Consider the following 27,831-nt stretch of genomic DNA (forward strand, 5'->3'; position numbering starts at 1 on the left):
TGTTCCACAAGAGACAGTGTTGACTTTGAGACTTTCTATCATCCATGGCCATACTGAACATGACATCACTACCCGTAATAGGCTGGAGGAGGCGGCCAGCCCTGTGACCCCAAGCATGGGTTTATTCTCACCCATCACTGTTCCCAAAAATAAAGTGACCTAACTCAGTCCGCCACACAGTGTCCAGCCCATTACCACGAGCTGGTCAGCACTGGCATCCCTTCAGTCATGTGGGGAGACACACATTGGGCCCCCTGGGCTGGTCCTTCCAGCCCCGTCCCCCACAAAGGGGGGTCCCCCTCTCCACCCCATGATCTAGGCTGCACCTCACTTTAGAATCAGCATGGCCTTTCCTCTGCAAACCAGCAGGCGACTTCTCCCCATAAAGACCATAAGTGCAGGCCCTGCAGCAGCCAGGCGGCCTAGGTGTCCTCCACCTTCCTTTGGTCCCCAGCTGGTAACTGGGCCATCGACATTGAGCGCTATGAGGGCAGAAACCCATGCTGGTGCTTTCCAGGTCAACCTCGCTGCTGCACAGGCCACACCATGGGGCGCAGAGGCCGCCCTCGCAGGTGGGCCAGAATGCAAACCTGCTTGTGTCCCATGCCTGAGCCCAGGCACATTCCTCTCGCCCAGTAGCTGCATTATTTCTGGATATTTAAAACACCTTGCCTTTTTTTTTCTTTTTTTAAACCAGGCTTCAAGAAATGGATAAATCTACCACAGTCAGTAAAATAATATTATTAGAAATACCGGTCATTTTGTTTTCTGTTTCAAAACAAGTGAGGATTGTAAGAGAACATTAACGTAGAAAAAAAGTCCGTATTATTCATCTCCTGGAGAGGGTATTGAAATTTAGAGATTTCCAAATGATGCTGTTTTCCCTACAACTCATTCTGTAAACCCTTATCTATCAAAGATTGCCACATCAGCTGCAACAGCTCAAAGCCAGTACTACAAAGAGCACGTTAATTTTCAGCTACAATGCAGGAATTACACTTCCACTGAGGACAATTACGAAAGCTACACAAAATACTAACAACAATAGTTTGAACCCATTCAGATCTCCCAAGGCAGCCAGGGCTCACTGGGCCAAAACCTCCAGGGAAGGGAGCAGGCCATCCATGGCCATTTTTCCTTCTCAGACATTGACACATTTGGATGCATGTGGTATAGGGGCCACACGCAAACTAGCAATGGTGATCACACTGTTCTGGGGAGATAAAGTTTTGAGTTCAGAGCTACCAAGGCAGCCAGTTCTGGAAGTGCCAAGGTCTCAGAAAAATGAGGACTGCAGAGACAGAGTCAAACACTCTGAGCACGTTTCCCCTCAAGGCATTTCTGAGTCCTAAGTGGCAGAGGTGCAGGGCCCAATGCCCAGTAACCAAGACAAAGCCAGCTGCTATGAAGCTAAAAAGATCAGCAGGGATTGTGGCAGTGTCTTAGCAGATGCTAAGTAACCAAAAACAGCAGTTCAAGATGTACCTAGGAAGAGGGGCCTTTGCAAACACCACAAGGTTTCAAGGTAAGACCCCTGAAGGGCTACAAACTAGAAACAAGAGGACCATGACTGGATCTGACTAAGTAGCCTGTAAGAAAAATTATATCTTCTCTGAAGAACATGCCTCCCCCACCCAGAGCCTGACTTTGTACTTTAAAAATACAGTATCAAATATTTAATTTTAAAAAACTGATCATCAATGGCAGGAAACATGACAAATGAAAACCGAGACTGTCACCACCCCACACACAGAAAAAACACCCACAGCTGGTTCAAAAATTGATGTTAAAAGCCACAGATATTAAAATAACTGAACAGAATGTTTAAAAAACCAGAAGCAAAGAGAATTTCATCAAAGAACTGAAGTCCATTAAGAATAATCAAATAATGTTCCCCGCCCTGTGTTTGGTTTTCTGTCCTTGCAATAGTTTGCTCAGAATGATGGTTTCCAGCTTCATCCATGTCCCTACAAAGGACATGAGCTCATCCCTTTTTTATGGCTGCATAGTATTTCATGGTGTATATGTGCCACATTTCCTTAATCCAGTCTATCATTGATGGAAATTTGGGTTGGTTCCAAGTCTTTGCTGTTGTGAATAGTGCTGCAATAAGCACACGTGTACATGTGTCTTTATAGTAGCATGATCTATAGTCCTTTGGGTATATACGCAGTAATAGGATCACTGGGTCAAATGGTATTTCTAGTTCTAGATCCTTGAGGAATCACCTGACTGTCTTCAATAATGGTTGAACTAGTTTACACTCCCACCAACAGTGTAAAAGTGTTCCTATTTCTCCGCATCCTCTCCAGCACCTATTGTTTCCTGACTTTTTAATGATCGCCATTCTGCGGGGAGTGGGGAGGGATAGCATTAAAAGAAATACCTAATGTAAGTGGAGAGTTAATAGGTGCATCACACCAACATGGCACATGTATACATATGTAACAAACTTGCACATTGTGCACATGTACTCTAGAACATATATATGTACACACACACACACATATATATGTATATATGCAAACAGAAAATCTAGAACTCTAAAACAAAATAAATGAAATTAAGCATTCAGTTCATGATTTTATCAGCAGACTAAACACAGCAGAAGAAATTGTGAGTGAACTGGGAGAAAAATAGGAAGAAAATATGCAGTCTGAAACACAAAGAGGAACAAGAATAAGAAATACACAAAAGACGGTGAGACATGAGATATGATTCTTAAAAATTCTAACATATGTATAATTGAAGTCCAAGAAGTGGTGGAGAAATTGAATGAGGCAGAGGCAATATTGGAAAATAAACATACTGAGAATTTCCCAAAAGACTCAAGAAATCAAACCACAAGTTAAAAAACAAAACAAACAAACAAAAAACTTAAGGAGGATAAATAAAAAGAAAACTAAACACAAGCACTTAATAGTAAAACTTCTGAAAATCAAATACAAAGTCTGAAACACAGTGCCTTGTCCATTTTGGGGGAAAGGATGGGACACCAATTTTTGCACAGATGTGTTCAACATTTAATAATGTTTCCATTACAGAAAAGCCCAGTACTAATGTTTTGTTTGTATGAACATACTATAAGATCCTTGGGAATGGTGTGTCTGTTGCACCCAACTGTAAATATCATGACCATCTCAAGGCCAGGCCTAGCAAATGCTCAGTCTGTGTCATGAATGCATGTGCATGTCTCCTGCTATGACTAACCTGTAAATCTGTAGAACAGATGCAGTTATGTGACTGACTGCCCCTCCTCCCAGTATGGCCCACAGGAAATGTTCTAAAATAAGTGTTTGGTGAATTTATTATTTCTTTCTATGAAAGCTGGGATATAAAAACAAAGATGCATGGGGTTTAAAATCATCCCTCTGCACCCTCACTTCTATTCCCAGTACTAAGATTACTTATCTCCATTTATGTTTGTCTGTATTTCTTTTCCATTTAAAATGTCTTTACTGGGGCTGGGTGAGGTGGGTCATGCCTATAATCCCAGCACTTTGGGAGGCGAGGCAGGGGGATCAACTGAGGTCAGAAGTTCAAGACCATCCTGGCCAACATGGTGAAACCCCATCTCTTCTAAAAATACAAAAATTAGCTGGGTGTGGTGGTGCATGCCTGTAATCCCAGCTACTCAGGAGGCTAAGGCAGGAGAATCGCTTGAACCTGGGAGGCAGAGGTTGCAGTGAGCTGAGATCGTGCCACTGCACTCCAGCCTGGGCGAGACAGCAAAACTCCATCTCAAAAAATAAAAACTAAAAAAAATAAAATGTCTTTACTGGGCACCAGTTTTCCACTAACATGGCCTAGACCAGCGGGAGAACGGAAGAGAGAAACAAAAGCAAAACAGGGAGTGCCTGCGTGTCCTGCTTGTGTCAGCTAGATGAGACCATGTGCAAATTACTACTGCATGGAGGAGCATGTGAGGTACAGCTTTTGAGCTGCAGGAGGACCCACAGGGAGACCTGCTTAATCTGGAGGGAGCTTCGTCTGAAGGCTTCCTGGAGCAAGTGGCATTTGATGGATGGCCTTTGGGAAGGATGGGTGGCATCTGACACAACCACCTCATGGGTTCTTTGCTTATGGGGCAGGGGCCACCCCTGCCATTCACCTCTGTATCCCCAGCACTGGGCTGGCACCCGTAGGAGCTCCAGGTCATTCACATTATGAATTAATGAATGAACTAGTAAAGGCTTAGAGGTTAGAGGGAGAAGTTCAGAGCATGACGTGGAAATACTGCTCAGGGGTCTGGTTGGGAGGAGTAGGTGGACGGTTGGTTGATCAGTTCCTAGGGTCTCATGCCAAGGAGCAGCACGGAACTTTGGAATAAAAAAAATGTTAATTAATCAAATTTAATATGCCCACCTTATGGTTGGTTGGTTGAGCTTTCAAAGAGTCATACAAGAGAGGAGCACATAACGCAGCACAGCACACAGTACCTGTTTCTATGACTGACATTGCTCTTAGTGGTCCCCACAAAGCCACGGGGGCAATATCTGGTGCTTCACATCCCTGTTAACGGTCCCCGTGCCTCAAGGCTCTAGAAGACCCCATGCCATGACTCAGAAGCCCTCAATGCACTCCTATGGCGCCTGGGAATTTCACCAAATGAGAAGAGGCTGAAGGAAAATAAAATCCACTTTGTTCCTGTTATCACAGTGCTTGTCCCAGAAAACAGCAAGCCCAGCACTTCCCATGAAAGTGGCTTTGTTTATCATTCAATTAGCACCAACTCTGGGGCACCCTGGCTGTGTAGTTCCCTCTGTCAGACCAGTTCCTGACCGGGTGACAGGACTTAACCCTTTCTTTGGAGAAGCGGCTGCTCAAAGCATCAGATTCCATGTTTATCCCAAGGACTTCAGCACAGGGAGACTTGGGCTTCCTGGGCCATTTCTCCTGCAGGTCCTTGGTCCTTGCCCGTGCTCAGAGATGCAAGTCAACTAACAGAGTGCCACACAGCTCAATGTCACAGCAATTAATCCACTTATTAGATGGGCCTTGGCATTCCCAGATAAGTTGGGTGAGGGTCACATCTTCAGGTCAGTGGAGTCACTACTAGTTTCAGTGACCGGGATGGCAGACAGTAAAGAAGATGCTGACAGCAGCTACACTTTACACAGAACCTACACCCTGCAGGCGCTGTGCTCAGCACCTACCATCTCCACTTCCCTTAGGTCTGCACACCCTGCAGGCGCTGTGCTCAGCACCTACCCTCTCCACTTCCCTTAGGTCTGCACAGCTCCTCAAGATGTGCCCATGCTTAACGGGAGAGGAGAGTGAGACAGTGGGAGCCTGGGTCCCTTTCTAAGTGCTCCTCTGCATTATCCCTGCTGGGCATCTAGCAAACACAGAACAGGAGCCGGCAGGACTGGGGGAAGTGCACCAAAAACCTTAGTCAAAGGCGCCAGTCAAGTGAGGATGATCCACCTACTGCAAACCCTTTTGCATGAGTTCACTTCATTTCTAGAAACGTGCTCAGCATAAGGACAGGCAGAACTGTTGTTGTTGTTTAACTTGTACATTTGATGTTCACGGTTAAACTACCATGAACATTTTTAGCAATGTTAAAAATGAGGACAGGACGTGGGCTGAGCTCCTTGTTGTGGGGGGATCAGGTGCCTGTATCCTCAGCTCTGCACCTACAAGAGCCCAGGAGGTGGCCCAGGGTGGGGATGACAGGGTGAGGAGCAGATGGGATTTGCACCGTCTTGCACAGGGGCATCTGTGGAGGCATTAACCCCGCTGTTCCTAGCAGAGCGAGAATGTGGCAGGGAGGCCTTCCACAGCCCTGTGCCTCTGGTAGCCCGTCTCTCTGCTTCAGAGTTGGAGACATAAGGACACCACAGTGAGCATAATTGTCCTTCAAAGCAACTACATGGAGGGTTTTCCGGGGCAGGCCAACTTCTTCTAAGGCAAAAGCCGCCTTACTGAGGCCATGCACCCCTCCCTTACGAAGATGTGTTTCCACAGTGTGGGAGGCTCCAGAGGCCACACAGGGATGCTGTTTAGACCGTGTGCACGCCAGCACACCCCTGCCAACCAGAAACCATCTTGGGCCCTGAACAGATGCTCCTTTTAGTTCCAGGCACGCTGCTGGCTCGGCCTCCTTCTGCCCTTCATTCCCACAATATTCTCACATTTTCCCTTTGCTGCTCAGACCCGGAGCAGGAGGCATAATACCGTTAGTGTGTGGAAACAACATTCATCTCACTTTCTGGTATTCTGCCTAAGCAGCTGGTGTCCCTGGTGCCCTGCGGGGGTGAGGTGGCCAGGAAGGCTGCTGCTGTGGGGCAGCCCCGGGGGCTGGGCTAGAACTTGGGAGGCGCGTGCCCATCCTTCTGGGACCTCAGGAATGTCTATGCTCCTCTCCTCTCGGCTTCCACTTCCTTCATTTCCTTTACCCAGAACGAGGGTGACAGAGGGTCATGGGCCCTTTTCCAAACGATCTATTTTTACGCTCTCATCCAGGCTTCTGTGGGAAGCTGGATACCACTCATTCTCCAATGGCCACTATTTACATGACATATAAGTTAACAGGAAGAAAAGAAAGCCACAGGGCTCAGGCAGGGCCACTGGCTCCCTCTTCCGAAGCCTTAAAGCCAGGCCAAAGACCTGCAACCTAAATGTGTAAGGAGTTGTCAAACATATTAAACTTTCATGAGGGATCCAAACATCAAATTTCATCCTTAGGGTGTGACTCTTATCATAGATGCAGGAACCATAACTTACTTAGCAAAAAATCAGGACATGTGACATTAAAAACAAAATCAACATTTTCCTGTGTTCCTAATTAGGCATAAAAATTATTCACTCATACATCAATTAGTTAATAACTACAAATTGCCTTTGAATGTTTTATGTCACCTTTAACGAAAAATAAAATAAATTTAGCTGAGGTCAATATTATAGTCTCCTATCTAAGTGAAGAAACTTGAGTTATGTTAACTACCTAAAAATGCAGTCTCAATCTTTGGTCCATAAATACATAGGCATATTCACAATAAACTTTCCGAAGTGAGTGAGAATATCTATCTATTTATCTATCTCCATTCTTTCCTCCCTCCTAGTCACATCCCGGGATTATTATGCAGTTAAATAGAAAGTTTCTTTTTCCATTATTTGAGAGAGTTCTAAAAAAAATGGAACATCAAATCTCTCGTATCCTTCTTCCATTACATTTCTAGGTGGGCAACTGGGACTGCTGCCGGAAGACAGCTCAGATCTCAGATCTCCAAGTTCTAGCCTGAGCTCTTCTGCCATAAACTATGGGGTGCCGGGCACACTGTCAACCCCTGGGGTCCTCAGGATCTTCATTTACAGACTCACTTCAATTGGGATCAAATTAGACGATTTCTAGGGTTTATTTAGCTAAGAATTTTTAAATTCTAATTTAGAAAAGCAAGACTTTGTGTTGGAGTTACCTCAGTAGAGATTAGGGTTTTTTTTGTTTGTTTTGTTTTTTTTTTTTAAAGTCCTTATCTTTACTTTCGGAGGCCGAGGCGGGTGGATCACTTGAGGTCAGGAGTTTGAGACCAGCCTGGCCAACATGGTGAAACACCGTCTCTATTAAAAATACAAAACTTAGCCAGAAATCACTTGAACCCAGGAGATGGAGGTTGCAGTGAGCCGAGATCATGGTATTGCACTCCAGCCTGGGCAACAGAGCAAGACTCCATCTCAAAAAAAAAAAAAAAAAAAAAGTCCTTATCCTATAATTCTTCTGTTTTTTGTCTATGAACAATCAGGCCATTTAACCAACCTTCTTGAAAGCAAAGAGAAGATGGCAGGCAGCCAGATGTGAGAATTAATTAGTGACAATCCCAATACACTGAAAAAGCATTTTCATGGTTTCTGATGAGAATCAAAGTCCTACAGATACTCTACAAACAAAAATGATGAAAAATCCACAAATGAATAAATATGTACTTTCTTGGTGTTTAACCTTTTCTTTTTAAAATCCTGATGTCAACATAACACAAATAATACAAAATTTGTTCTATAGCTTAAGGTCAACTGATTTCAGCAAATATGAGAAATGCTCTCAAAAGGATAAACTCTTTCTGTCTTTTTAAAGGAAGCAAGGTTCTTCTTCCCACAGTGAAGCCAGAATTGCACCAGCCAGGGCCGAAATGGGAATCCTGTCCACTAAAAGCCGGGTGACCCTTTTATGACATTCTCATCCACAATTGGAATTATCCCCTTCAAAAAAGACTATGCCACAGTCTTCCTTTTAAGCAACAACACAAAAGGAAGTAGAAAATGTAGAAGCAATAGTTCATTACAATTGGAGCTCTATTTTCTCTTACTCTTTGAAGATGTCCCATTTATATTCAAGGTTTTGATCAGACTGGAAAGAAAACACATTTCTCAATTTAGTTGGTGTTGTGTAGAGAATTCTAATGTTGAAACAGTGAAAACAGGGTTTTTCTTCATAGTGAGTGTTTCCAAAGCAGTTTTTACACTTGGGATGCACTAAGTGAGGCCAGTTCCTCCAGGGACACACAGTCCCTTAGCAACCTACAAGGGATGGGAGTTGTAAAAATTGTGCTTTGGTTTGAGCTCTCAAGAAAACAAACGACTTCCTTCCTTCTAGACTTTAAAGAAAGATGACACTGAGGTAGAGCTACTGAGGCTGCCTAGAGACCACAGCAAGCCTGCAGACAGAGCCAACACACAGCTGAGAAAATCAGGGCTTAGGGAGCCGCTGGAAAGAAATGTGTGAGAGAGACAGAGAGAGAGAGACCCACCCCCCGAGTAACCAAGGAGTCCTCCTGAAACCAAATCTGAGACCACAGCCACTCACAGCTGCTCAGTGAGTTTCATTGTGTTTTTCAAATTGTGATAAGACATACATAACAGAATTTACCATCTTAACCATTTTTAAGTGTACAGTGCCGTAGCATCAAGTACATTCACTTTTTCATACAACCACCACCACCATCTCCAGAACTTTATAATCTTACAAAACTAAAACTCTGTCCCCATTGAAATAATTTCCTATCCTCCACCCCAGTCCCCACCATCCCACTTTCTGTATGTATGAATTCAATGACTCTTTGTCTTCTTGTGACTGACTTACTTCAATAAACACAATGTCCCTGAAGTTCTTCCATGTTGTAGCGCATGTCAGAATGTCCTTCCTTTTAAAGGTTGAGTAATATTCCACTGCATGCATAGATCACATTTTGTTTATCCATTCACCTGTCCCTGGACACTCGATAGCTTTCACCCTTCGACTCTGCGAACAGTTACATTTTCTCCTTTCTTTTTCCTTTAGCCAACTTGAGTTGGGACTGGTTACTTGCAACAGGAAACGGACTCAGTGACACAAGATCCTTGCCTCAAAGCTGCTTCCAGTCCAGTGGGAGTGGAGATAGACAGGAACGCACCAGCACAGGGCGGTCAGGCCAGGGTGAGGGTATGCAAAGCAGCATCAGAAAAGAAAAAAGCCATTTGACCCTCCTCAGGGAAGCCTTCCTTATGCTGAACCAAAACAAAACAAAAACAAAAACCCACAAACAGGAAGTATTTGCCCTTCACAAGCAGAGAGAGAACCCGCATAAGTGGCTTTGAGCGCCCTGGGCTGATTATCATGATGGAGAGTGGAGGTTACCATAACGCATACACCACGTCCACACGGGAGTGGACAGTGGTCAGAGAAAGGTTCAGGCTGCTCAAGATGATACCGGCCAGGGTCTATGCCGATGAAGAGGCTGTACCTAAGATGCCTGGTTCCAAATCTTTAGCCTGCAGAATAATTCCAGTCTCATAACTGGACTGGTCCACAGGACAGGAAGTCTTGATGTTTTCTGTTTTCAGGCAGAATTCCCAGAGAATCTGGCTTTCCACTAGAAACGGCACATGGGACACAGATGACACATGCTGAACTTTGCCACAGCCCTTCTAAGGAAAGGTCACTTTAGCCTGGTGGCTTGACAGATGAAGCCCCGAGGAGTACTGGTCCAGGATCATCACTCTGTCCTACAACCACTGTCTGAGTACATGTGCACTACTATATAGGAACCCCCGAGGTTGGGCAATTTATTTTAAAGAGAAGTTTATTGGGCTGACGGTTCTGAAGGCTGCAGAAGAAGCATCTGCACCTGGTGAGGGCCTCAGGAAGCTCTCATTGATGTGCACTCTGCACATCCTCACCCTGGCCTAACCACCCCATGCCGGTGCACTCCTGTCTACTTCCACTCCCACTGGACTTGTGAAGGGAAGCTGGCATCACATGGCGAGAGGAAGGCAAGAGAGAGAGAGAGTGGGAGAGAGACACAGAGAGGAGGGGAGGTGCTAGGCTCTTTTTGACAATCAGTTCTCATGTGAACTAACAGTGAGAACTCACTCGTTAACATGAGGACAGCACCAAACCTTCATGAAGTATCTGCCCCCATGCAGGAGACAAATATCCAAACTATATCAATGACTGCACCATGGAAGTCTAAATCACATAAGGCCCAGGGGGAAAAACCTCCCCTGTAATCTCAGAAGTCTCTTACCATGACTTGAAAACCTTATTCAGTGTGGCAGATTTCAATGGACCTGAGTAGAATCAAAGATACCCTTAGAGAACCAGCCTCTCTAAGAACCCCTGTGGCACTCGGGGCATCTGCATCGCTCATGCCCCCCAGCCCATGTGCCAGGGAGCACAGGCAGCTAATGGGGGTTTCTCATGTAGTGTCTGAAACTGGAAGACTACTGCTTTTGAGAGAATATCACTGGTCAGACTCTAGCCAGATCCCTAACCAGGTAGTGCTGTGCCCAGTATTTCTAAAGCATCCTGTGAGCAATGAGGAAGGCAACATTGGGAACCCTGTGTTAGGTAAGAATTCGAAACCTTAGCTTCAGTTAAACCCTTCACTCAGTTAACAAGAAGATGTATTCTCATTGCAGTAAATATAAACAGAGACTCAGAATGCATTTTATCTTTGTTCAGAAAACGTAAGTTATCTTCACAAATTATCACTATTTTACTAATAGTGACTACCTGTGTGGTGCTCAGGGGGCTTACTTGACCCTCGGAACAACTCCTAAAGGTGTGCACTCTTGTCTATCCACACCTGTGAGGAGGCCGAGGAAAACACACACATCACCCAGCTGGCGCAGGACTCAAACGCGATTCTTGGGTTTCCCACCTCTAGCTCATTAGCACGACTTCATTCCTTTTCACTCTGTCCACAGCTCTGCAAGTTAAGAGGAATCCTGGTGTTCCACGAACTGGGAGTATTAGTCAGCTTGGGCTGCTATAACAGACACCACACAGTGGCTGAACCAACAGAAATTTATCCCCTCCCAGTCTAGCAGCTGGAAGTCTAAGATCAAGGCATTGGCAGGGCCGGTTTCTCCCGAGGCTTCTCTCCTCGGTGCACAGATGGCCATCTTCTCCCTGTGTCCTCACATGGTCTTCCCTCTGTGTGTCTGCGTCCTGATCGCCCCCCTTCTACAGGGACACCAGTCACGTTGGATAAGGGCTCACCCTAAGGGACCACTTTCACCAGTCACCACTGTAAAGGCCCTTTCTCCAAACACAGTCATATCCTGGGGTTCTGGTTAAGGCTTCATTCAGCATAGGAATGTGCAGGGAGTGCAGGGAGTCACAGTTCAGCCTCACACGAGGTGTATGGTTTGGGGAGATGCAGCCTCTCTGTAAATGGCAGGAGAGTGACACAGGCCCTACTTCAGAGTTCTCAGGGAATCTGCCAAGTTAAGGCATGAAAGGTGCTCACAGCAGGGCCTGGTCCCTGGCAAGCACTCCAAAGGTCCATCGCGACGAGAAAGAAATGAAAACTGACATGAGGCATGTGGCTTTTGAGGAGACCACACAGACTTTCTACTGTGTCCCTTTCAACTCTTGGAGCATGGGAATTCTGACCAGCCTGAGGCAGGACTCCAGGAGAGCCAATTGTGCCAGAAAACCTGCATCTCATGGGGCCCTGAGTCAGCCAGAGGTGGCGGATGATGCGGCTTCACCTGCCTTCCTTCTTGGTCCCGATTCTCCTCACTTCCAGTCCAGCGGCTTCTGGAGCAAGCTGCCGAGGCTCTGAGTGGGGCACATTTCAGCTTTCCAAATCCTTACTGCGTTCCTCTTTGTGTTTTGTTTCACTAAGGTTTCTGATTCGTACCATGCCCAATGGGTAGGCTACTCACTTTGCTGATGCAAGGGTCTCATTCTCAACCTGCTGGTTTTGGGTGGTGCCATTCTCCTTCAGGCCGGCTCTATGTTCTTCATGGGCAGCATCTCCACGGTCATGCACCATGTCACTGGCTTCTGGACCCTGAAGGTGCTATTGAGCCCAGCTCCATTCCACTGAGTCCAAACCTCACGAATACAAAGGCCACCAGCGCTGTTGAAATGCCAGCAGGTTGTGTCGGCATTTGGAGGGCCTTCCAGCAAAGCTTTGAACATGCTAAAATTGCTCCAATATAACAAGTGATGTTCCAATTAATAAGATAATTTACAGCAATCCATAGTCTCTGCCACAGGTGGTTTTCTCTCCAAGAGGGCTGCCCTGGGACAGAACTGGGCAATGCTTGAAGCTCTCATCAGACCCTCTGCCCACAATTACTCCTGTCTCATAGGAAATAAACTTAAGAAATAACCATTTTTGCTCTGAGGGGAAGGAGGGAACAAACACTTGGGAGATCAGAAAGACCTTCGCTCAAATACACCAAATTGTCCTGATTTTAACTCTATATTGTCTTCTTTCCCCAAAGACCAGCCACTTAGAATGCACAGCACTGTATAAAAGACCTCCTTCTCTACAGCACCCAAGCCTCTCTCTAACCAGCAGTTCAGGGAGGGGGACCCACTGCTGAAGCTTCCCTCCTGCCCATCATCCACCAAGGTTTTCCTGATGACCAACATTCACTTCCTCACCCTCCCAGCTGTCCTAGAAGGAGGAGTCTCATTGGCATTCTACAGAAAGATTAAAGGCTAAAGAACTGTAGAAGCACCAAACATCCCTCAGAACTGATCCCTCAGTCCCAGGACCAGGGTCTTGGTACATTACATAGCCTCAACCTACAGAAGGAAACTGATGCAAAAGCAAAACCACAAACCAATGGGAAAGCACGTGAGAATGAAATAGAACAGGGAAAAAAAAAAAAAAAAAAAAGCAACCCAGTGGCTCACTCCTGTAATCCCAGCACTTTGGGAGACTGAGGCAGGCAGATCATGACGTCAGGAGTTCGAGACCAGCATGAACAACATGATGAAACCCCATCTCTACTAAAAATACAAAAATTAGCCGGGCATGGTGGCACACTCCTGTAGTCTCAGCTACTCAGGAGGATGAAGAAGGAGAATCGCTTGAACCTGGGAGGCGGAGGTTGCAGTGAGCCAAGATCACGCCACTGCACTCCAGCCTGGGCAACAGAGTGAGACTCTGTCTCAAAAATACAAACAAACAAACAAACAAAAATCAAAAAAACAACCCAGTGAAATGAAAACTAACAAACCTATCCTAGGAATGGAATGTTATGATTAGAAAAAGAAAAAAGAAAATGGTTTGTGAAAGCCTGTATATGACAAACATAAAACTGAGGGGAGTGGCTAAATATTCTAACTAAGTTGCTGATGATATTTACCACGAGTCGAGTGCGACGCTCAAGCTCAAAGGACTGGAGAGCCCACAGAATCACAAAAGCCCTACCCAGGGCATGAAGCCCTCTAAAGCACTCAAGAGCAGTCTGCTCCCTGATTCCCTCATATGGCGGCCCTCAGTGGCCACGGACCCTGCTCTACCTAGCACATGGCTAGTAGCACACTCTGCTGGAACCGTGTCTGGGTGCCTCAGAGGTGAGGCTGTGTCTCATTCACTATCACATTACCGGGGCTTCCTACATAGGAGGCCGGCAGGAAGGGGTCCCCTGCTGAGGACTCATTGCATGGTAGGCACCCCGTCTCCAGCCCACCTGCAGCTCTGCACACCCTGGGCCGACCATGTAGCCATTCTAGGGCTGGAGGTACCGCTCCTCGAGGCCTCATGTGCCCAGTCCCCAGTTGCCTTTTCTCACGGAGCTACATTTCTGAAATCTGTGCATACCTCTCTTCACCCACAGTGCATCATGATTTACCTGGCACTGTTTTCCCTATCTTAGTGTCATTTAAAATGACAGCTTCTCTGAGAATCCACCTATCTTCAGTTCTTCGAAAGAGACCCAAACCAAAGAGGCCAGAAAGAAGTGGGCACATGCTTCCGGTAATTAAAGAAAAGAACTGTCAACTGTGAATTCTAGATCCTGCAGAAATACCCTTCAGGAATGAAGGAAAAATAAAGAAATCCAGAGATGAAGGAAAACGAAGAAGTTTTGTTGTTTGCAAATGTCCTGGCAGGGAATGGCCAAAGGAAATTTTCTAAACAGAATGAAAACCATAAGATTCGGAACTTCCAAAAGGAAAGAAGAATGTTCAAATGAGTCAAAGTAAGGGTTAATATTAAAGTTCATTCCTCTCATGAGTTTTTTTAAGTCACTTTTGATAGTTGGAGCAACAAGCAGACATCATCACATGTGGTACTCACCATAAATGGATAAGATACTTACAACAATCGTACTTTAAAAATGGGAAGGGTGAAGAAACTTAAATGGAAGTAAGATTTCTATGCTATACTCCAAGTGATAAAACAATACAAGTAGCCATAAATAATGACAGGTTACGTATATACCAAGGGCAAGGACTAAAAAAACTACAGGAAGGGATATACTCAAAAATACTATCAATAAATAAAGACAGAGTTTCCCCTAAATGATAAATAAATCCACAGTAAGGCAGGAAAAGAGAAACAGAAGAGCAGAAGACAGGAAGAAAAAAAAAAAACAGAAAAACGTATGCACCCAGGTTTTCTACTAAGAATGTATTTGACATTGACATCCTTGGTCCATCTGGAACTGATGTTGGCATGTGTTATAAAAGGGATCCATTGAACTTTTCTAGCTGGCAAACCTCAGTTCTATTTATGAGGCAGCTCCTCTTTCCCTTACTGACCTGGGCTGTTTTGTCTGGCACCAGAGCTCCAAGCATGTGCTGGTCTGTTCTGCACTTTCATCTGTTCATTGGTCAATTTATCTGTCCTTGTACCAGTTCAAGTTTGCTGAATTTTCTACCTTTGTGGTAAGTCCTCATTTCTGGTAGTTGTATACTGGTTACTCAGAATTTTTATTTTATTATATAAACTTTGAATCAGCTTATCAAGTTCCACAAAATAATCTGCTGGCATTTTGACTGGAACTAAATTAAGTACACAGATGAAATTGGGAGAGTCCAACATGTTTGTGACATTGTCTTCCTATCCACAAACATGGCTTTCTCTCCGTTTATTTTTATCTTTTTAAATGTCTCTTAACAGGGCTAAGCACCGTGAGGCACGCCTGTAATCCCAGTACTTTGGGAGGCCGAGGCGGGCAGACCTCTTGAGGTCAGGACCAGCCTGGCCAACATGGTGAAACCCCATCTCTACTAAAAATACAAAAATTAGCTGGGTGTGGTGGTGCACATCTGGAGTCCCAGCTACTCAGGAGGCTGAGGCCACAGAATCGCCTGAACCCGGGAGGCGAAGGTTGCAGTGAGCAAAGATCATGCCACTGCACTCTGGCTTGGGTGACAAAGTGAGACTCCATCTAAATAAATAAATAAGTATTTTTAAAATGTCTCTTAACAAACTTTGAAAAATTTTGAAAAACTTAGAAAAATTTCTCTATTAAGCAAAAAATAGTGTCTTTTTAAGAGTCTGTGCACTAACTGTATTATTCCTGTATCCCTTCAACTGTCACCATGATATTCTTGACTTGATTTCCTCCAGTCAAGTGCAGCATGAGCTACAAAGGTGTGATGGAAAGTCTAGCAGGCAGCAGAAGTGATGGGACCACTGGGAAAGCCATCAAGGGAAACCAGACTTGGAGGAGTCAGCTTGGAAGCATGATGGACTGGGTGGTTTTGTGTATCCATTACTCCCATTAACAGATGCACAAAGAGGAGTTCCCAAGACCCACATCTTCCAGAAACAAGCCTTGTATTTGGTCCCATTTCCTTCTTACCTCCTCAGAGCAGTAAGTGAGTTCCACAGCATTCTACAAGCTTTTCTATCTGTACTTGGTCACTCAAGAAAGCCAGACATCCCACTGGTGACCCTGGTCCTCCTGCCAGCTGAGCTCTCATTCCTCTCTCTTCCACCCCACGTTTGTAAAATCCTGTTTAACTTTAATTTACCTGGGTGACCCAGTACCCACCTGCCTTCTCCACCCAGCCATCCATTCTACCTGAGGCTAATCAAGAATCAAATGCCCACAGAGAACACTGCTCAAGGAAGGCCACAGGCCACCCTGCTATCTCGTGGTAGAACTAGAAGTTGACATTCCAGTGATTGCTTAGTCCTGTGTTCTTAGGTTATCTCCTGGCAAAATCACAGTGAGCAATTGGACAGAGTAAGAAGGCAGAGTGTGTGTGTGACGGGGACCTTCTGGTCCCTTGACTCTTACTGTAAACTCTTTCTGTTTACAGTCCCTCCTGATAGGAGGGAGAGGCCACCTGTCTCAGGTGGGCCTAACGTAAAGAAAATGGCCATGGTAGACTCATCAGACCATAGGACCTCAAGCTACCCCAGACCTGTGTCTGACAGCAGTAAGACCACCTTCCACACGTCATACCCACCAGCCTTCCTGTCCTGATCCTACATCAACTGGGCAGCTTGACTGCCTTGGATGTTAATTTTTTTAAAGACAGGGAAGTGGAAACAGAAGGGTAGAGGAGACAAGGTCAAAGTGGGCAGCAGTCAGAACTATGTCGATGCATGGTCCCGGCTGCACAAACTGCCTTTTTAGAACCATACAGATCATCAGATCCCAGCTCCAACCACAGGAGCTTTCACTGTGCTTTTGGAGAAATATTGCCGTCAGTACAGGTGCAGATCTGAATGTCAACAGCTTTTAAATCACACAGCTCTCAGGACTGTTGTAAAATCCTGTTTACATGACACATATCAACTTTTCATATAAAGAAAATAATAACGGAAATCAGAATCACAGCTCCTTTTCTCTGAGTGCCTACTATACACCAGGCACTCTGCTAACCCACACATAGCTGTTATCTGATTTAATCCTCATACAAACATTTCCACGTGCAAATCATCTTATGGATGAGGAAACAGATTCTGAAAAGTGAGGTGAAGAAGCTTATTCAAAGGAAGCCAACTCATCTCTTGGACTCAGAAAACTATCTTCTTTCACAAGACATCCCTGCCTCCCACCAACAGGGTCTGAGTCAGGAAGCAGAATGTAATACAATTCCTCCGCCCCTACAGGAGGACACGGAACCTGTCCCACAGGTTTGCCCTGGGGATTAGGAAGGCACAGGTACTCTGGGAGCAACTTAGAGCCCTGTCACTGAGGTTCCCCCTTAGAGCGCAGGAAGCCCCAGCAGAAGACAGCACCAGGCTCCCCACGGGCCACCAGGGCTACAGGCTGGCCAAGGGAGAAAATCACCCCTCTCGAAATAGGTGGACCAGAATTCTTTTAATCTAACCTCCAAAGTCAGAAAACTGTGTCCATCCTAACCAGACAATCTCTAATACACCGACACGCATATGGAATTCGTGAAAAATTACTAATGTATATAAAATACATTAAAAGGACAGGAAAGCTTTGAAAAGATAGCATCTTCCATCAACTGGAGAGCAATCCATCAACCCTGGAAGGGATACTGGGCAGGACTTTCAGCCTGGGGAGGAGAAGCTGGACCCTGAGCCACCCGGGCTTGTCTCAGAGCGGCTGCAGTGCTCGTTTCACAATAAAGAGCTCTGGGTTTTCCCCTCTCTCCCTCTTAATCTTCCCCATCCTTCCAGCTGGAACACACACACACACACACACACACACACACACACACACACACACACACACGCTGCGTCGGCTGCAGGGCCAGCATGCGGAGGAGGGAGCAGATGCCCAGGAGGCCCACCCTGGGCCCAGGCGCCAGCCCTGCCCGTGCCACCCCCAGTGCCTGGCTGACTCTCCCAGGGTCCCACAGAGCCCCAGCCCCAGCTCAGACATTTAGGAGGGAAGGGACAGTGAAGAAACAGACGCCCCTCGGTCCAGAAGCTCTGTGAACATAATCTGAGCAGGTTCTTTCAGTGAATGCATGGGTTTTTGTTTTTTTCAATGACACTAACTCGTTTAGAAATACTCTCTTTGCTTGCTCCAACTGCAGAAGAGACAACAGTAAATCTCATTTTAGAACCCAGCGCCTGATCCTAACGCTTGCTTTCGGCATTTAGTAGAAACAACTGTGCTGGGTGCTCAGAAGTGCAGCCTTCTGGGCCTCTGAAGGTCCTGCTGCCCGCTGCCCGGGATCCCTCAAGGGCCCTGGAATGGGGGTGGGGGCAGTGACAGCCCTGGAATGGGGCAGACTCGCTTTATCAGTTTCAGTAAAGGAATGTGCTGTGCTAGGAAGCAGTCCTGTTCCAGAAAAGCTGCACATCTGTAAACCAGGCTTTTGTTAGCCCCGAGTGAATCTCAGCAAAGACAAAGCATGACTTTCTTCTGGAAGGACTAGTCCTCCAGGCTCAAGGGCTGGGGCGTTTTGTCCCAAAGCCTTGGCGACTTGAGAACTGTCATCAAGTGACAAGGGACTCTTGGAACAATCAGCCCTCCTCCCAAGTCCTGCCCAGGATTCCCAGCCCAGTGACCTCTGCATCCCACCTCATCACCCTCCCTACCCCCTCCCCACTCCCCTCCCCTGGAGCCCAGAAGATCAAGTTTCAGCAAGGGCAACTGGATCCGGGCCAGAGGTGCCAGGAGCACAGAAGACACCAGGGGCGCGGGGACTGAGCAAGAAGAAGCGACGAGTCCCAATGTACAGCTTACCTGGCACCCAGGACTCTGGTCAGTCCATGGAAGGGCCTGGAAGGATGTGGGCCAGACAGAGGGAACTCCTTGGGCTGTGTCCCCAGCAGCCCTATGTGGTGAGCAGAGTCCTGAGTCCCTGTCCCAGCGGTGGCGTCCCCCACCCACCCAGGCAGGGCTCTGTGTTCCGGCCTGTCCCGAGGGAGTCGTGCAGGGGGCGGGGCAGCCACCTCCAAAGAGGCCCATTCAGAGGGCGGCCGGGAGAGCTCAGGCCCGGGAAAGAATCCCGGGATTGTTGGGCTGCCGCTGGCTGTCGCGGGCGGCCTGCCCAGTCAGTGCCTCCAGACGGCCCTGGCCCCGCCTTACTCACTGCTGCGGTTTGCTTCCTTTTCATTTCTTTTGCTTTTTCCTCCCCCAACTTTAATCTCTTGCAACCTCCCTGCTGAAACCCAACCAGGCTTAGTTTCAGCCTCGGGCCAGCCATCACCCAAGGCACAAGCGGCAGGACCCGCCCACCATGCCCCTAAACCTGCCCCTCCAAAGTCAAACCCCCATTCCCCTGGGACCCCACACTCACAGCAGAGAAGCTTCCTGCAACCAGCCAGAGAGGAAGTGGAAGCCCGAAGAGTCTCCAACAACAAGGACGTCCCTAGTCAGTCCTCTGCCCCCTACCCCAGCAGCAGCCTACACCCGTGTCCCTTTCCTCCGGATGGGGCCATCTGCCTCTCATCTTGCCTGGCCACCAGCCTGGAGGGCCTTCATTCCATAAGGCAGCCCAGGGGACACCCTGTCACTGCACCGCTCAAACCCTGCAGGTTTTCTTCCCGGCCTCAGTGGGCTACAACACCCTGCCCAGACCCTGTCCTAGAGCCTGATTCTGGATCTCTCAGCCTGTTCCGCCTGACTGGCACCTACTACAGGCTGTTGGCATGGTGTCCCCTTTCTTCCGTGTTCTCCTTTGCTCATATTCTTCTCTCATCTAAAAGGCCAAACTCTTAAGCCAACTGGTGAAAAACTCCTATACATTCTACAAAGCCCTTTTCAAGTAACCCCACATTTTTTTTCAGCATTTGGAACACTACCTCCCTCAGTCAAATCAAAGTGCTCTGTTCCCATGACCTAAAGTCTGACTATAACTCAGTCCACATGCAGAACACAGGGGTCTGTCATGTCTCTGGGCCTTAGAGACACAATACATTACTCAGGGTTTTCACAAGGGAAGCAGAGAACAGACACTCACCCCTGGCTTCTCTTGTCTCATGTGTCTGGCAAAATCCCACTCCTTCTTCAAATGCTAGCATGACGCCCCTTCCCCTAGAAAGCTCTCCCTGGAAGAGGAGGTCCCCGTTCCTCCCGGGCTGCCTCCTTTCTTACAACTCCTGTGCACGCCTGTGCTTCCAGCACAGGTTGCTGCCCAGCCTGAGCCGAGTCATTGGCCAGCCCAGCCTCTGCGCGACCCTGGCACATTCATCAACCTGGTGAAGAGTGGGCAGGTCGATGCCCTACCCCAGGAGGGACATGGCTTGCCTGGGACCCTGGGGGCCACCTCTCCGCACACAGACCAGGAAGATCCCTGGGACCCTCCTCCCAAAGGTCTGAGTAGGCATTTCCTCCCGGGTTGTTTATGTGTTGCAGGGCAGCAGCTCCTGCAAACGATGCTGTCGGAAATGCCTGACCACCGACGGAGCAGGCTCAGCGGAAGCGGATGGACTGGCCTTTCCCATGCCTGTCACTCCCTAAGCAGAGAGGAAGGCGGCACGGGGCGGCACCAGCATGGGCAGCCAGGCCCAGGAAGGCTGACTGTGACCAGGATGGCACTCCCAAGGGTGGGTCCCGTTCCCTCCATGGAACTGTGGGCTCAGTGACTCGGAGCAAACCCACAGGGATGGGCAGCAGGGAGGAGGAGGCAGGGCATTCTGCTTCTGTGCCTGTGTCACAGCCATGACTGGGACAATCCTTAGTGTGAATCTACAGATCTAAGCACCTAAGCACCATCTGGAGATCTATTTATCCTTCCTCTCTCGCTTCTTTCTCAACTGCAGTGCCAGGGACTAAAGTTATTTCAAAGGTGGGCTCCAGGTGGCAGCAAGTCCGCTGAGGAAAAAACATTTCAAACTCCTTCCCTGACACTCTGCTGCCCCTACCCAAAGACCCAGAGATCCCCGGGCAGTACAGGACCCGGAGTGTCCACACGTTGACTCTGCTACAGCCAGGACCACCCACCGCACCTTAGCAAAATCAAGCAGGGGTACAAATCAGACACCCGGGAGAGGACAGCCCACCCCACCAGCCGGCAATGCCCGGTCTCCTCTCAGAAACACAGGTGCTGGTCCCATGCGGCTCCCACTCTGCGGGCTCAGGTCCTTTGCAGGCATGATGCATTCAGCTCCCTGGAGCTGAAAGATAGTCTCTCTCCTTCCACGTACCCATCAGAAAACAAAACAAAGTTTTATCCAGATCCTTCTCTGTGTTAGATGCCAGGAATGTGATGAAGACTCTGTCCTGGAAATGTCCTGAGGCTGAGGGAGGGAGGATGACACCAAATCCCAACCCAGGTTCCACTGGGAAGTCACATCCTTCAAATGCACGTGAGAGCGAGGCAGCAGAAACAAAAAGATGGAGGGAAGGTGAAGGAGGAAGGGAGAGGAGGAACAGAGGGAGAGAAGAGGCAACAGGAGTTTCCCTTTCGGAGGAGGACACAAGCAGACTTGGTTGCCAGAGGGAGGTGAGAAAAGGGGCAGTAAACCAAGGAGAAGGGAGGAGCTGGGGCACCCAGGGAGGACACACGGGAAGGGATGAGCAAGTTTAAAGGTCTTGCAGCCTCCAGAGGGGGCGCGCCCTTCCTGAGACACGACCTGATCAGCTGGATGGAATTCTCCCTTAACACCCTCCCGCCAGCCCCCACTGCCTGTCCACCAGCCTCACGGGTCCTACAGGGGCTGCATCCCATCACCTCTCACATCTCTGCCCCACCGGACTCTGGGGCGAACCATACACGTGCACACAATAAGCGGAACCCTGGACCAGCCCTACTCCCAGCGATCGGGTGATCAGCAGGTATCTTTGAGGACTGGCCACGTGACCTAGCAAAGGAACTTCGGATGCTTTATGTGAAAGCTGCTTCAAAGACGGTGCCACTCCTGCAAACTGTGGGTCTCTCTACTATATGCAAGGCAGTTCTGGAAGGCCTGGGAAGGACAGTCAGGGTGACCCACAGTTTCTGTTTTCAGCAACAGGCTCTGACCCAATAAAACAAAACTAAGAGGGATACTAGAATGCCTCCGAGGGACCAGGCACTGCAGACCAAGATCCTCAGCTTTATTTGAACGTACTTGTTTGTTCCTGAGAATTCCGTGCTGCCCAGCACCCCAGGGCGGGCTCTACTCTGGGGTTCTTGAGACTCAAGTAGAGTGCTCACTTGGGCGGCGTTGCAGAGAAGGAATTAAAAACAAACACAAAACACAAATCCACCACAACCTCAGCGACACTGGGACTTCACAGTAACCCAATCTCATGCTCCTCTGGAAAAATCAAATGCCAACGAGCTGTTCACACGGTCTCTGCCAGGTGACACACGGAGACCTGACCTCTGATGCCCGTCGCACACTTGGTTGGCCCTGAAGCGTCAGAAAAGTTTACTTTCATTCCAAATGATGGAATTCTCACTTGCCTGGCTCTCAGGACTTTTTGTAAACTTGTTCATTTGTTGTTTCTCTACATGTGTACATATATAAGTGCATGGCCTGTAAGAAGTGCTCAGAAAGTGGCAAATGTCTCAATCGAGGCATAGCCATAAATACCTGCACACATGACACACATTTGTTCCATATAATGTGTCTACATATGTGTGTCACTAAAATGTGATAGAATTTAAACAGATGACAAGGTGGTTCCTGGCCTAAATGGGATGGCCTGGTCAATGCCTCTATGTCGAGGAGGTTCACTAATCTGGGGGGCACCTTGGTAATGCCCTCAAAGGCTCTGATGGGGCAGGCCCCGGCCAGTAACAAATGTTCAGAGGCGGACTGCATATTCCGTCTTCGGCCCTCTCAGTGACTCAAGACATCTGACTCTTCTGCAAGTCTCACGATCCCAGACCCTTCCAAGTGTGTCAAGAACAAAGGGTGAATTTTGGCCAAGAATCACAGCCTGAGGGGACAGTGGCAACAGGTGCTTCAGAGAAAACGCCCAGGCATTTTACCTCTTGATGCCCAGTGCTCTTGGGACACCACTGTGAGGCAGGCTGCTGTCTAGAGAGGATGGAGCTGCAGGGAGGTGGATTACAAGGTGAGGGCCTTCAGAGGAAAGTAAAAATGCAAGGGGTACCAGGTAAATGCTTCCGGTAGGGGAAACATCCTTGCATATTTTATATGCTGGGCCTTCATAAGCATTTTCTTCCAAGCCATTCCCAGTTCTAAGAGGCATCCTGCTGGGCTGAACTGCCTTTTCCTGTTCCGAGCAGCAAGGAGGAGACAAGCCCAGGCCCAGGCCCTAGTTGTGGATTCTGGATTCCACACCAGCCACAGGCTGCTTCGGAAGGGACCCCAGCCTGAGAGTTGCCCCAAGGCCAGGACCGCCTCCCTTCCTCAATCCTGTGATGGAGCACAACTCTCATAGACAATGGGGCTCAGAAAATGCTTCAATAAGGAAGTGCATTTTGAATTTAAAAAATGAAATTTTAAGACAAATTTTTGTTACACTACCATACTCATAGGCTGAAATCTTCATTTTTAAGAGACTGCCCCAACACCATGCATGGCACACATATTCTTATTTTACTTAAGATTTAAAAGATGCTTTCAGAGGTTATGCAAACTGTTCCAGATCACAGAGCTACAGAGGGGCAGGACCAGAGCCACATCTGTCACCAAGCCCCAGGGCCAGCATCAAATCCTGTTGGCAGCACTTCAGAATAACTTCTACACGCTGAGGGTCAAGAACAGTCCACCAGGAGAGGAGGGGGTAATGGAATGAGCTGATAAATTTAGAAAAGCAAAGATTCCTCTAAACCCAAAGTGAGCAAACAAGAGAACATTCAGCATGGTAGAGAAGTCTACAGGCTGACATGGGGACGCTTCCAAGCTGGCCTGCTCCATGGATGAGGTATCAGCACAGAAAGCCAACACCTTTTTTTTCTTTTAAGCTTCATCACCCTCAAATGAATTCATGTTCTCATCTCAAAAGACCCCTAAAGCCACATTCACAGGCCAGCACTTTAGGCGGACCTCCACGAACCCAGCATTGATGTTTACTTTTAAATATAATTTAGAAGCAGTCAACTTTTCTTTTTCATGTTATTCATCTGGGGCAGGGGTTGGAGAAGCCTGCGATGTTTGCTAATTCACGCCAGTTATTTGGGGTCACCGTGCACCAGTGTGCATTCTTTGGCACAAATCAGAATGCAAAGTACATCACAGGCATGTAACCAGGCATGTCTATTCCTATGCACACTTACATATGCCTACGTACCTGAATATAAACCCATGGAGAAATCCATATAGGAATGCATGTGCTTTTGAGGCTCTAGAAAATCCAAAGTAAACAAGGGCCTCTATAAATGTCACACATATTCACATTCAGCACATGCCTTTGTCCCTATTACAAACATTCTCATTAAGAGCTCATAAAAATTCAACAGAAAAGGGAGTCGAGTACAGGAAGGAAAGAAGAAGATTGGTAGAAGCATTGTATCATTTGTCAAGTTTTGAAGGATGACAGCTTTTTCAATAAAAAGAAAGCATTGTGTCAAAATAATCTCTCTGTCTCTGTCTCCCTCTTGCCCTCTTCTCATGCTGTGTCTCTCTATCAAACCCTGGGTCTCTGAAAATATTTCAATAAGACAGTGCCTTTTGAATTTAAAAACCAAGTTTTAAGACAAATTTTTGTTATACTACCATATTGATAGGCTGAAATCTTCATTTTTAAGAGACTGCCCCCAATACCACACATGGCACACACATTCTTATTTTGCTTAGATTTAAATGATGCTTCCAGAGGTTATGCAAACTGTTCAAGATCACAGAGCTACAGAGGGGAAGGACCAGTGCCACTGGTACTGCCCTTTTCTTCCTCCCTGTGGCAAACATCATCAACCTTTGAAACCTACCAAATCCAGGAAGTCCAAATAGCACCAACCAAACCCCAGTGTCCCCTCTTGTTAACCAAGGAGGACCATTTGGCATGTTCCCACTCCTGATTAGTCTCATGCACTTGCACTTGGATGGAGGCAATCCTCCCAGCCCTTTACAAAGCCTCCAATCGACAGCAGAGAAGAGGCTGCATGCTTGGAAGCCAGGCCCCTAAAATGCCTACACCCTACTCTCCAGAAGAACTGAACACAAAATAGAAGTTGCAAAATATATAAGGGCATCCATCCTCTTGAAGTAAACTAACATTAACTGCTAATCATTTTCATTGAAGCCGAAAGTCCTGAAACCCCCTCTGACTACCACTTGTAAAGCTGTTATAAGATGAGGATGCTCTGGAACTACCTAGGGGCGATGGTCTCATGACTCCGTGAATCTACTGAATGCCAGTGCGATGTTCACCTTCAAATGGCTGCTTATACGTTATGTGTTTATATTTTAAAAAGACCATGAAATAGTTTGGAAGCTGAGATGTATCCGAACCACAGCTTTTTTTTTTTTTTGACAGAGTCTCGCTCTGTCGTCAGGCTGGAGTACAGTGGTGCAATCCTGGCTCACTGCAACCTCCACCTCCCGGGTTCAAGTGATTCTCCTGCCTCAGCCTCCCGAGTAGCTGGGACTACAGGCGTGGACCATCAGGCACAGCTAATTTTTGTATTTTTAATAGAGATGGGGTTTTACCATGTTGGCCAGGATGGTCTCGATCTCTTGACCTCATGATCTGCCCACCTTGGCCTCCCAAAGTGCTGGGATTATAGGCAAGAGCCACTGCGCCCGGCCAGAACCACAACTTTTTAAAGGAAACCTTTTCTCATGTCTTTTTTATTCATTTGTTTTGAAAATATCAAGGTTAAGGATCAGCTAAGAAACAGAATAATTTACATCTTACATTTCATAATTTTATCTATTTTTGCTTATATGGGAGACAGAGCTTAAATGACTCCTTTTGTTACATTTTTACAAATATTTTTGTTTTCAAGAAAAGCATTTCCATTTGAGGCTCCCATGTGGAATTTCTGAGAAGCCTAAGGATACTGTCCTCCAACACATGGTTCCTGAGGCATAATGTGGCCATGTGGGCAATGCATTCAACAGATGGACCATGGCAAGGGCTGCCACTCATGCTCCTGCTTGACGGCCCCAGATGAAGTCTGGTTGGACCCGTCTTCATGAAGCTGGAGGCATTACATCAGTGCCTACAGCTGCTCTGCCATCTCCCGCCCCGTCCCCAGTCCTTCACGCTATCACAACCTCTTTTAAATGACAACACATCCCTAGGAGAATTAAACAGTATTTAAATTCATATTTAAGTATGCATAATGTGAGTAGATACTGACATACCCATTAGTTTCCTGGAGTAGATGCTGCCATTTAAAACACGAGCACACTGGGCACAAGCACATCTCTGGGAAAAGCAGGGTTCCTGGGGCTCAGCCACCAGGACTTCTCTGTCCTGACTCATGCTCTGAACCCGGACTTACAATTGTCACTGGTCTCCGCAGTCCAGGAAACTGCTCTTCTTGTGGATGCTCTGTTCTCCTAACAACATCAGTGTCCACTATTTGCTGAGTGTTGTTCAGGTCTGGGCCGGGTGCCAGAGCTACGTGTTCTGGTCCAATCTTCTCAAGAACCATGTGCAGGAGGAATGACTACTGTTGTATAGGACATGAAACTAGGGCTCAGAGAGGTCCCTAGAACTGCCTGAGCTCACCCAGATAGGAAGTCTCGGAGCCACAATGTGTGTACATCCAGCATTTGATCAGAGAGAGAAGAAATGTCAGCAGAGGACCCACCAGACACCACTCTACCATGTCCTTCTAGGCCTCCCTGTCTGCCGAGAGGAGCTTCAGACAGCAGTTTCCAACAGATGGGTGTTGTTATCACAGAGCTTACTTGAGCCTGGCTATGGGACTAGAATCCAAATGCTGAATGCTGAAAATCTTTCAAAATATTTGAATGTCAAAATGCAGAAAGATCTCTTTGCTCACTTTAGGCTCTGTTCTTCATGACTAGTTAGCTAACATCAAGCAGACTGAAAAAAAAAGGCAGCGAATTTCTACTGTGTGGTGTGTGAGGCAAGCTTGGGGCCAATGGAGGGGTTGATTCATAACGTTTGCTAAATCCTGTGATGCAAACAATCCCGCCCTGGCAGATCCCAAGCTGCCAATGTGCTGTGAGCTGGCTCACAAAATTCCTCACACTTCAGCAATCAGCTCTCAGCACCAGCAGGCTCTGGCAAACCCCGGCTTTGGGTGTCCATTCCCCTTGGCTCCTGTTAGTCACATTATTTAGAAAAGGCTCCTTTAATTCACGCATCTATTAATAAATCTAGAGATGCTTTGGTTTGCTTTTTGTGTGTTCTGTTTATTGTTTATTGAAGAATCGCTTGTTTGTGGGAAGGGTGGGTGAAGGATGCCAGTGGCAGAGGCTGGCTCTAGCCGGCTCCCAGGTCACTTGGCACGGAAGCCTTACGGCTAAACTAAGTGCCCATTAATACCCCGTTTTCCATGATGTGATTATTACGCATTGCACGCCTGTATCAAAACATCTCATGTGCTCTATAAACACCTATACTATGTATCCATAAAAATAAAAAATAAAAAAATATAAACTAAATGCCCAAAGGACCTGGAGAGAAACACAGAGAAGCGTGCAGGCTGCATTTGGTTACCCTACCAGGTTACAGATATCCTATCTGGATACAGATGGGTCTATCTTGTGACAGACTCTCCTTAACCAAACCTTAGCCAGGCTCTTCCAAGCCCTCTTCACCACTAGGCCTCAGCATTGGCCTTCCACGTCCAACCATGGCAAGCTCAGTTCCAGCAAGAATCCTGCTTTTCATCCC

The 27,831-nt window shown here is 47.2% G+C and overlaps 1 protein-coding gene across 11 annotated transcripts in view; it reads right to left on the reverse strand.

Moving 5' to 3' along the window:
* The window catches only part of LOC105492346 (tensin 3), a 308,210-nt gene that overhangs the window by 28,863 nt on the left and 251,516 nt on the right, over nt 1-27,831 (reverse strand). The gene's annotated exons all lie outside the window — the stretch shown is intronic.

The sequence above is a fragment of the Macaca nemestrina genome, chromosome 4, assembly GCF_043159975.1.
Source record: "Macaca nemestrina isolate mMacNem1 chromosome 4, mMacNem.hap1, whole genome shotgun sequence".
NCBI classification, from domain to species: domain Eukaryota; kingdom Metazoa; phylum Chordata; class Mammalia; order Primates; family Cercopithecidae; genus Macaca; species Macaca nemestrina.